An 11,061-nucleotide genomic window follows, 5' to 3' on the forward strand; every position below is an offset into this window, starting at 1 on the left:
ATAATCTACATCTAAAATAAATTAAATAAATTACATTACTGATTATTCAGTGTTTATCATAAAATAATATATATTTTTTTAAAAAATTTCACGTATCCCCTAAGATGTCTTCGCGTACCCCCAGATATAATTTCTCTTTAACTTTGTTCCCCCAGAGTTGTTGGTGTATAATTCAAGTTATACATAGTATATAATCTACATCTAAAATAAATTAAATAAATTACATTACTGATTATTCAGTGTTTATCATAAAATAATATATATATTTTTTAAAAATTTCACGTACCCCCTAAGATGTCTTCGCGTACCCCAGGTAGAATACCACTGGTCTAGAGGTCTAATGAATTTGTTGTTGTGCTATAGGAAGCTTTTTTTAAGACTTGAATTCTACTTTTACTTAATTGCAAAGAAATAAATCCGGGACAGGATAAGAAACTAAGTCAAACGCGTTTATTAACAGGCTGGCATCTCAAAAGAAAGACATTCAGGTATCAAAGGAAGCCTGTTAAAGGTCCGATGGTGTGAGACTGTCTTCAGGAGATTGGCTTACATCGGGTCCTCTGTCCGTCCCCAAGATTACACGTGACTGAAAGCAAAACAGCAGTGGAATAATGTTGGCAGGGTAAAACAAACGGCTTTGAGAAAAATTTCTCCCAGTGCCACTCGGTCCACAAAAAATCCCACATGAAATGTCCCGGTGGCCAAACCCGGGCCTCCGCGATGAGAAGCCGGTGCCAGCGACTAACCGCCTGAGCTATGGCACGGCTTAAAGCAACTGTACGGCACAGGAAGACGTTAACTGGCGGAACAGGAACACGCACTCGCGGTTTACATGTCTGAAAGTGATACATGCAGCACTGACAAGAGGAATTTAGAATCTCACTTCCATATATTTAACAGCAGGAACATAACTGCATGCATATTAATATGTTTCAACTAGTGCAGCGCCTCTGTCAGACGAAGTTGGAACATGGTTTAGGCTTATCACGTGCCACATGCCGGAATACAAATTTCTATAGTACCAGAACATTCAGGTAACAGACGGTTAACATGTAATCGTGAAAAAGTTGGCCACAATCTTCCTTTTAACGCTTCAAACAGCATGTATTACGTCCTTTAAAAATCAATACCTCGTAATTTTCGCAACAAGATATATATTTATGAGTTTCGTGTGATTCTCAATATGAATCCTATGAGGATGACGGAAAGTAACACAAAGGAAGGGCAGGTATCGGGCAGTTGAGGAGCAGAGTACTCTGAGCCATTAAGGAGGTAACTTCCGTCCTCTGTTCCAAGCTTCTCGGATGTCACCGCGAAAATAGATGACAGCTTGACTTCAGTGGCCGAAACACTCCTCGTTTCCCACGTGGTTTTTTGTGCACGGTGTTTAAAATAATGCATGAAATTCAGCATCGTATCATCTTCATACAAATCTGTTATTCATCCACAATCTCTCTTTTCCCTTCATTCTATTTTCCTCAGTTTATCCACAAACTGCTGACAAAACGAAAGCTTTCACATTAGAATTGTCCAACATCCCGGTACATGTCAGAATTTGTCCCAGACCTAACCGAGTCCTGCCCCGCAGTGTGAAACCCGGCCTCAACAGGAGATACATGCGTGTTACGCAGTGAAGTTATCACCTGCCATGCAGGGGCAAACGGGAATCGTGTGAAAAAAGCCGCGACACGTCCAGACATGGTGAGGGCCCGAGGCTCGGAGCATTCCGCAACACTGTGAAGGAGAAGTTCACGTGAATTTACAATTCCACAAATGTAAGCAGCTTATCGCTTTAAAGTACCAAAAGAGAAAGCCAGCAGTCAAGATGTTTATCCGTCCTTAACCCCAATAACATTTCCTCGGGCCATCACCCGGGTCAAATGGTTATACGAAGAAACCAACATTTTGGAAACCACCCGAGAATATTGTATCGATTTTAGTCGCCGCGAAAGCTTCCAATCATATACGATTTTAATCCGTTCCCCCCCATATAAAGTACCGGAGAGTCTGTACTGCATCCGAACTGCCTAGTGTCTGACAAAGTCGTCGCTCGTAAAAATCTTGTAACTCGGCCAGGAAAAGAGAAACAAATACGAACAGAATAAAATAACAGAATTGATACAAATACTTGCTACAGAGGAAAATGTTTAACTGAAAAATCTCTACACTTTACCTCCGATAGCTTAGAACGCTGGCCTTGTAATCCTGGGGTCTCGGGTTCGATTCCCGGCGGTGCCCGAATTTATAACTTGTGTTGGGCAAGGCCGTGGTCTAGGCAACACGGAGTTTTCCTCCGTGGCATCCCAACAATTACTCCATTCACACACAGAAGAAGGCAATGGCAAACCACTTCTGGATCATCTGCCAAGAACGTATATGAACAGGTCCCAGTCCGAGAAAAGGATGGAAGGATCCTGTTCATATGGACCTGTCGTCAGACAGAACACTAAATAATAATAATACAACACAGATTAATACGCCAACATTCAGAACATCTGACAGACATACGAGGATACATAATTCTATACGTCAGAAGCATAATTACTTGCTTCGGTAAGCGATAAACTGGCGGAACAAATTTTGATGAAGACGTCAATAAACAATATATAAAACATAAGCCAATATTTATTTATTTATGTTCTTACCAAGAACAGTCCTGAAATAAATAAAATAGTTTTAGCTAAATTTATTGCAATCATTTTGATGTTTAGATTGAACCTTCGAAAAGCAGCGAATTATAAATGAGTAAGAATGTCGAAGCAAGGGATTGTGAATTATTTTGAGGTGCGATACCATCACCTGTCTGGAGAGCATGAGGAATACCACGAAATAAATTAAGTTAAACAGTCTACGGCTCGAATAACCTATTTTTCATAGTCCCAGAAATTCATGACACAATGTTTATACTGTAGAGTACTCGTTAAAATACCCAAAATTTTAACTGATCTTAAAGTCATACAGAAAATATCGCTTGACGTAACTAGTGGTATCATTTAAAGCTGTTTCTGCAGTGATAAAAAGGAGGCAGGCTGATATAATTGGTGTTATTTTTACTGTTAACACTTTCCGCGTATGCAACACTGAGTTAGAACAGAATCCCAAAAGCTGGGATGAACAGAACAGTCAACATACTTGTAACACAGTATCAGACACTTGCTTTATTCGTCATGTGGCTTAAAGTTAGCGGCCAGCTCCCATGCGTGTCACCGGAGTTGCCTAGTTCCCAAAACTTTAGCGGAACGAACGGCAGGCACCACATAACATCTCACTGGTTTTGGCTTTACAGAACTCGCAAACCGAAGACGTCCTACGTACTCAAAACTTTAAAATGCGAAGAGTAAAATTTAGTTTTAAACTGAGTGATTCATGTTATCTTACTTCAAGGAAAAAAGGAGGATGAAATAGTTGCGTATTAAATTCCTCCCAATGAAATTTCATTTTAAACGAGAAACTGAATAAAATAGAGTAAAAAATTCGTTTCGTTTGAATAAAATGTAATCCAGTTTTGATTCCATTACTTGTAACAAAAAAATCAACATTACATCAAGAATATTAATACGCCAAAAGAGTATAAAACAATGATATATGGAGCACTAAATAAACCCAACTTAATTAAACAATATAGGAACAAATATGAACCTGAAAATGAAAGTATACAAAACAATAATTTTGCCTGTTGTTTTGTATGGGTGCGAAACATGGTCCCTCACTCTCAGGGAGGAACACAGATCGCAGGTGTTTAAGAATCGGGTGTTGAGGAGGATATTTGGACCTAAGAGGGAAGAAAATGGGGCGTGGAGAAAACTGCATAATGACGAGCTTAAAATTCTGTACTCCTCCCCCAATATTGTCAGGGTGATTAAGTCGAGAAGAATGAGATGGGCTGGGCATGTAGTGCGCATGAATGGGGCAAGAGGTGTGCACCGGGTACTGGTTGGGAAACCTGAAGGGAAGAGACCGCTGGGGAGACCTAGACGTAGATGGGAGGATAATCTCAGGCGGGATCTATGGGAGATAGGAGTTCAAGGAGACTGGATTTTGTTGGCCCAGGACAGGGCTTTGGTTAATTCGGTGATGAACCTTCGGGTTCGGTAAGCCATCTGGTTGGTTGGGTCAACTATTTGGGAAGCCTGAGGGGAAGAGACCGCTGGGGAGACCTAGACGTAGATGGGAGGATAATCTCAGGCGGGATCTATGGGAGATAGGAGTTCAAGGAGACTGGATTTTGTTGGCCCAGGACAGGGCTTTGGTTAATTCGGTGATGAACCTTCGGGTTCGGTAAGCCATCTGGTTGGTTGGGTCAACTATTTGGGAAGCCTGAGGGGAAGAGACCGCTGGGGAGACCTAGACGTAGATAGGAGGATAATCTCAGGCGGAATCTATGGGAGATAGGAGTTGAAGGAGACTGGATTTTGTTGGCCAGGACAGGGCTTTGGTTAATTCGGTGATGAACCTTCGAGTTCGGTAAGCCATCTAGTTAGTTAGGAACAAATATAGTTTTCTCGGATTTGTTGATACATGAACCGGCTTATACTGACAAACATTACGAATCCATGACGAAAGCAATGTCATTCAGCATGGTTCGACAACATTTAATAGAATTTCACAATAAAATCAGTTTGATTGTTCTCCATGTGCCTCATGCGTACGAACAATTCGACGCCGATGAACCAATTTTAGACGGCGCTCTGCAGGGCTCCTAGCGAAACATCTGAGAAACGATGTGCGTGACAGAGCGGACTGGAATCAAGTGGCTAAGAACAAGATCTAACGCCGGGCTCTTATAAAGAGATTAAGAAGTCTTCGTTTAAAACAACGTCGGGCAAGTTCTTTTTCAGACTACCAAGTAAGTTTTAGAGAAATACAGAAAAATTCAGAATACAAACAAAATTAAAAAAAGTTATCCTGAACGACCAAAAAAGATTAAGGGGTAGACAGTGACCGAGAAGAGAGCGGGGGGGTTACAAAACAATAAATGGGTAATTTAAAATTTCCTGCTGTAATAATTTAATGTGCTCGTGAGTCCCTAGTCAGGACGACAAGTCACGTTGTCTTTATCTGCTAACACATCTGCATGACAGCGTTAACTTATGTATATATAAAAGAACTTGTCAGTTCTAAAGCCTGCGTCGTTGAGCCATCAGAATAAACATACCCCGTCACATTTTTAGCGCGCGGAGCTGTGAAATCTTCTGTAAAGTCGTTCAGTTTAACGTCAACTGAAGTTAGTGCATTGCAAGAATCAAACACATCGTAAATTATTCGTGCTTATCATTATATTTATGTTTCCTTATAAATCAAAGAATATGAAGTCACTCGTATTTTATATACAGTCGTGGTTATGAAAATTAATCGCCTGATGTATCACATATTGCAAAGGGGCCCCTACGAAATTCAACTTGTCTATGTAGATTTGCCACGAACATCTGGCACGGGAATTGCTATGGGGGCTTCTGAACGCAAATCACTTTACTAGGGAACATATTTCGCTCAGCTACACGTCACTTCCTAAGATCAAGCAACTGTTAATGACTTTACGTCGATCGATGAGACATGTTGTACCATAATTCTGAGTGAAACGGTCTTGGAATATCTGAACACTGATATCGTGGACTCGACTACCATCTGAAACATGGAAAGTTGTGCGCCATTTTATGTCCAGACCTGTACATGCACAGGCTTTGTGACAGGCTGAACCCTGAAGATTCCTACATTTAAAAACCAATTCTGGCACAACTCGAAAGGTAAGCAGCCTAAGCGCTATATAAGATGGGGCAAAACAACACCCATTAACTCTTGAGAACCTAACAGTGGCTCAGCTACCCAAAAATCGCCAGCTTTTGTAGTGAACACGAAGATTTAATATTGTGTACAAAAAGCCAGCCACTGGTCCCTGTCTTAAGCCGGATGTGCCCAGCCCATATTTATGCACCCTAGTTCGTTAAAATCCATTTTAATATTATCCTAGCATCATAACTTCCAGGCTTCTGGCAAAATAATTTTTATCTTTCTCATGCATTCTACATACCCAGTCCATCTCACCCTCTTGATTTAATCGTCCTAAAAAAAACATAGGTTATCTGTTTACTTCAAGACTAGTTCCCGTATTAATATTCTGTAGGGTTTCAGTGTTTTCTTTAATGTATTTAAGTTGTCATTAATAAATTAATATAATCAGCACAGACCAACAGCTGATGTGTCATTCAGTTATAGGAACCTTCTGCCTTCTTGGACCTTTATGATGGTATGACCTGCCTTCTGTTACGTTGCGCTGTGGAGTCTGGTAGATGTTTAACTACGTTTCAGAGATGCGTGTTACTTACAACTTCCTTGACGAATAAATGTTTATCTATCGGACTACAATATGGTTCTGATACAAATACATTACAATCAGCATAACGAGTTTCATGAGTATATCGAATCCGTATAATATTAAAAAGGGACAAGGTAATCTCTCCAAATCGGTTTAAACTCAACATTCATATCACCTTCGCGCCGAGTCCCGACGCCAAATAACCTATGCAACTGAAACACAATCTTCAAACAACGTAATAATCATAAGATGTTCGAGATGAGGCAGAATCACTTTGTTAACCTAGAACCTCGTTGTCTCAACGCAGTTATTTTAAATACTTCACGTCAGGATCCCGTCGCAAGGGTAATAATTAATGTGTATGACAGGTAAGCAATTTCTGGCATATGTGCATATACCAACAAGAATGTCGATTTAGTCAGCACTTTCTGCTGAAGGTACATCATGGTCTGCAGTTCGTGCATTCACTGAAACGTAGCAGAATAAAATTAACTTTCAATTTCAGTAGCCACCCCTTCCCCCACCTGCTATCCCCACCTTCGCTCCAGGACTCCGACTTCTGCGCAGACGACCACCCGATAAACACTTTGCTACGTTACAACACACGAAACTGCTCACGGGTGGTGAACAGAATGATTTCCACATGCTCAAATTGTCATTTTATGAACAAAACATCTGATTCAACCGTGAAAAAGTCCGGTCCCATAGCAAAATTAGATTCACATTATTTGTGCATTTTTACTTACGTGCGAAAAAAATACGTACACAGCGCAAGACGAGTTCATTTCTCCGTGAGTTCTCACCACCAAAGTATCTCAAATTAACTATGTTGTGCGGTTTTCATGGTAAAATTCTTCTGATATAAATATTAAATCACAAACATCTCCATTTGTTTCATGATTTGTTTGAATCATACTTAAGACACTGAGATAGCGAAGTCAAGTTTACTTTCAGCCGGATAAAAGGCTACGTCACTTCGGCGTGAGGCACGTAAAGAAACGTCTATAATAGCGAAAAGGCAATACAAATGTGGATGAAGTTCTGCCTGGATACAGCGTCCATATACAACGCATAATTTATTTGATGGGTCAGCATACGACGCTTTTATCCTGACATCAACGATAATAAGGAAATTACGTCATCAAAATTCATGCCGAAAGTTCTGCCACCAGGCCTATGAAATCTGTTAACTTACTCAGGGTTACACACTTTGATCACCCTTCGTGGGAAAATTGCATCAATTTCAAATACCTAATTTTACCCCAAGATATTCTGAACCACTGTAAACAGAAGAATAACCACAGGCGAGAATACAAAAATTTCATCTCTCGTGGATTTACATAGCAACTCTGCAAGAACTGCATTTTTATGGTACTCACACCTTCATAAATTCCCGTACACAGGTTTATGTTTTATTTAGGGGCAGGTTCTATCAGGTATTTTGTGAGTGCTTTCTGTAGCCAGCCGAAAACTCACAGCTTTATTAAAACGTTTAACACTAGTGCGTTTTAAGTACATATTCATTTGCATTCGTGACTTGAACATACACTGCCTGGCAACTGTATTAACATCGACGCATAGACGACAATGTATCGATTAATTAACACAGCAATGTATCGATTAATTGATACAGTAATGTATCGATTAATTAACACAGCAATGTATCGATTAATTAACACAGCAATGTATCGATTAATTGACACGGCAATGTATCGATTAATTAACACGGCAATGTATCGATTAATTAACACGGCAATGTATCGATCACATGCTCGTAACTTGACTTTAACATTCTGAAAGAAAGGGCAGACAATGGAACGCTGGTCTAAGATATAATTTAGATTAACTTTAATTCTGCTACAACATTCGTTAGTAATAGACGAATGTCAAAATTTGTACACAATTGAAAGAACGATAAACTATTTAATTTCTGGAGATATTTCAGGCTCTGTCTGTCATCTGGGATGTTGTAACGTGTAGTCTGGTAAAAATCTATCAAACTACACACAAACCTAGAAAGCAACCATTTTTATTTCAATCCATTTCAAAAGAAACAAATGCAGAATATGGTTTTAACGAGTATTGCCTCATAAAATTACACTGTTAATCAAAATGGAGCGACATAAACTACAGGTGGCCCAACAAACATGTATACACACAAGGTTAATATTCCGTATTATGTGTACACATCTTTTTGGGAAGTCTGTGTATCGATCTAAATTTTACGCTGTACTGATTAAATACGATAGTGAGGAATGGATATAGGCTGAGAAATTAAATAAAAATTGGCCTACAAACGGTAAAACCAAGATCCTTGCTGACGTCAGTTGGATACAGACGTACACGATTATACAAAATAAAAGAGTCTTAAGAATCCAGGCTTCGACAACCTTTTAGAGGAGAACAGAGACATCTTTGTTACACTGTTATAAAACTTTGTTTCTTTTGTTCATGCGCCTCGTATATGTGTTTCATCCCATTTTAATACCAGAAAGAGATTTCACTCCATGTATATGTTTCAATTAACTAATTTAATCTATAAAACGTATTGGGTGTAATAAATCCTCAAGCCTAACCTCTGTATAAAGAAGCCCTGTCTTCTGTAATATGACCTCACACACATGCAAATAATGTTAATTATTCAAATGTTAGATGAAAAAAAGTCTAATGAATTTTTATAATATTCACAGTTACTTTGACTTTTATTAACAAAGGTTTAATTTAGTTTGTGAGTGGTTACTCGTTTTCAAACTACGAAGTCGAGTCAATACAGCAGGAAGGAGGTCGCCATTTTTTTATATCTCCTGAATTTCATGGTGAAGTCATCTGAGTAGACAGACTTTTCCTCTAGTAAACCAAGACAGCAATCCTTTCTATTTTACGGGCCCCGTCTGTGGTCAAACACCAAAGAGACGAAATCTTAGTCTAAAACACAAGGCCAAGGAGACTTATTCATAGTATCGCAGAAAAACGAACCTTGTACAAAAGAATATGAATGGGGGTAGCACAATAATATAATTCTGGAGATCTGAACATAAATGTTATGAACTTCATCACTCGAAGTACCACAGCTTCTGAAAACGACTTCATACATCTCAGAAAAGAAAATATTTTAAAATACTTTAATAAGCCATTAATGTCCAGCCAAGTGAAAGTATCAAGCACGAATAAGTTTATCTGAGCACTAATTAACTTACACAAGAACAGGAATAAAAAAATTGAAAAGAGCGAAACAGGAAGACAGCTGTTACATAGAACAGAAACGACGCTCTCGAAATCTTGTGGAGTACGTATGCAAATTCTTTCTGCTTCTTAACAGACTGCGTAAATGAAATGGCTAGACTTTTTTAATTACATCTCAAAAATTCTGTAGTTAACTTGAGATTACATTTACAACTAACAAACCAACCAAGTAACACCACTGAGAGCATAATTTTTCTTGACAAGTTGTCAGCAGATCAACCAATGAAGAAATGTCCTCAAACCCGAAGGTTCATTACCGTGTTCTCAAGAGCCTACCACCGGTCCCTATCTTGAGCCAGATGGATCCAATCGACTATAATTCTGAAATAGCCTACCATCTACGACCAGGTTTTCCGAACGGTCTCCTCTCTTCAGGTTTCCAAAAAAGTATTTGGCAAAGTTTGAGTCTCGGCATTACAGATTACATTTATGCAACTTCAATTTCCTTAAATTTCTGCCGAGAATCGAAATATCTTTCACATAATGAACAACAACGCACGATCCAGAATTAACTACTCCAGTGAGACGGTAGTTTCGACAACAATTTCATTTTTTTAATACACCAGTGCCTTAAAATAATTTAATAATATTCCTAAGGACATTATTCTTTTAAAAGCATATTCAATATCCAATCGTCATCCCTCACAGATAACTGGACATTAAAAATAGTTTTAAAACGTTCTAGTGCTCCCGATGTGGAGAATAATAATGAAGCAGATTTTTATAGAAATATCAATAGTATGTAAAATCGGGATTAGGTTCATCACGCTCAGAAATGACAATCAGTAAACTAATCCTAACACCGCCTGAAAAGTAAGTGTTGTGGGGGGGGGGGGCAAATTTATTGCGCAGCCGAGAACAAGGGCCACCATGAATTAACAGCTCTGTATGTTATTCTACAATGCAAGTTCGTTTAACCATAATCTGATACAGGTTTTGAGATTTATGGTTCGAGATTGTAAATATGAAGTCGATGGCGGTCTTCTGAGGTCGCGTTCCTCCGAAATACCACGATCCATAGCTCCAGGTTTTGTTTTAAGCATCCGACGCCTAGTGGCTGACCTCAATTGTATTTATCATCGAATCTTCGATTATCAAATATCGCAGTGTAACCTGCATTGCTTATCGATATGGGCACATGAAAGGCCGCTGAGCTGATGAGTTATTTTATGATATCGGGGCACTCGCCTGACAGAAATGAGAGAAATTACTAAAAGCATCAGACAGTGCAGCAGGTAGACCGGCAAAGACTCGAACCAAGTACCTCCTGCACAGAAATCTAGAACATAGTATCTTCATAGGTTTGTTTTGTTTACACGTGAGGACTAAAACAATTATCTACATTATTAATAGCGGTGAAGACGTTCAAAATGCATTTACTGTCACATATTTCGCGCATCATGATTTATTAAACACACTTTCACGTAGGAATATGTGTATGACAACAACATTTCCTACGAAATCCCATCTGACAAAGGAATTACCGGTGGCGAAATTCGAAACCT

The 11,061-nt window shown here is 39.1% G+C and overlaps 1 long non-coding RNA gene across 5 annotated transcripts in view; it reads right to left on the minus strand.

The window, feature by feature from the left end:
• LOC147871656 (uncharacterized) overlaps positions 1-11,061 on the minus strand; it is a 162,251-nt gene that overhangs the window by 68,953 nt on the left and 82,237 nt on the right. The window contains exon 1 of one of the 5 annotated variants that reach the window (XR_015538525.1): positions 2,174-2,404. The exons of the other annotated variants lie outside the window; for them this stretch is intronic. This is a non-coding gene — a long non-coding RNA (uncharacterized LOC147871656). Of the gene's footprint in view, positions 1-2,173; positions 2,405-11,061 lie in introns of those variants that run through there. 5 annotated transcript variants of the gene reach the window in all.

Source organism: Zootermopsis nevadensis, unplaced genomic scaffold (assembly GCF_977971745.1).
Source record: "Zootermopsis nevadensis isolate Lab colony 2312 unplaced genomic scaffold, Znev_1.0 Znev_ptg000045l, whole genome shotgun sequence".
Classification (NCBI taxonomy): Eukaryota; Metazoa; Arthropoda; class Insecta; order Blattodea; family Termopsidae; genus Zootermopsis; species Zootermopsis nevadensis.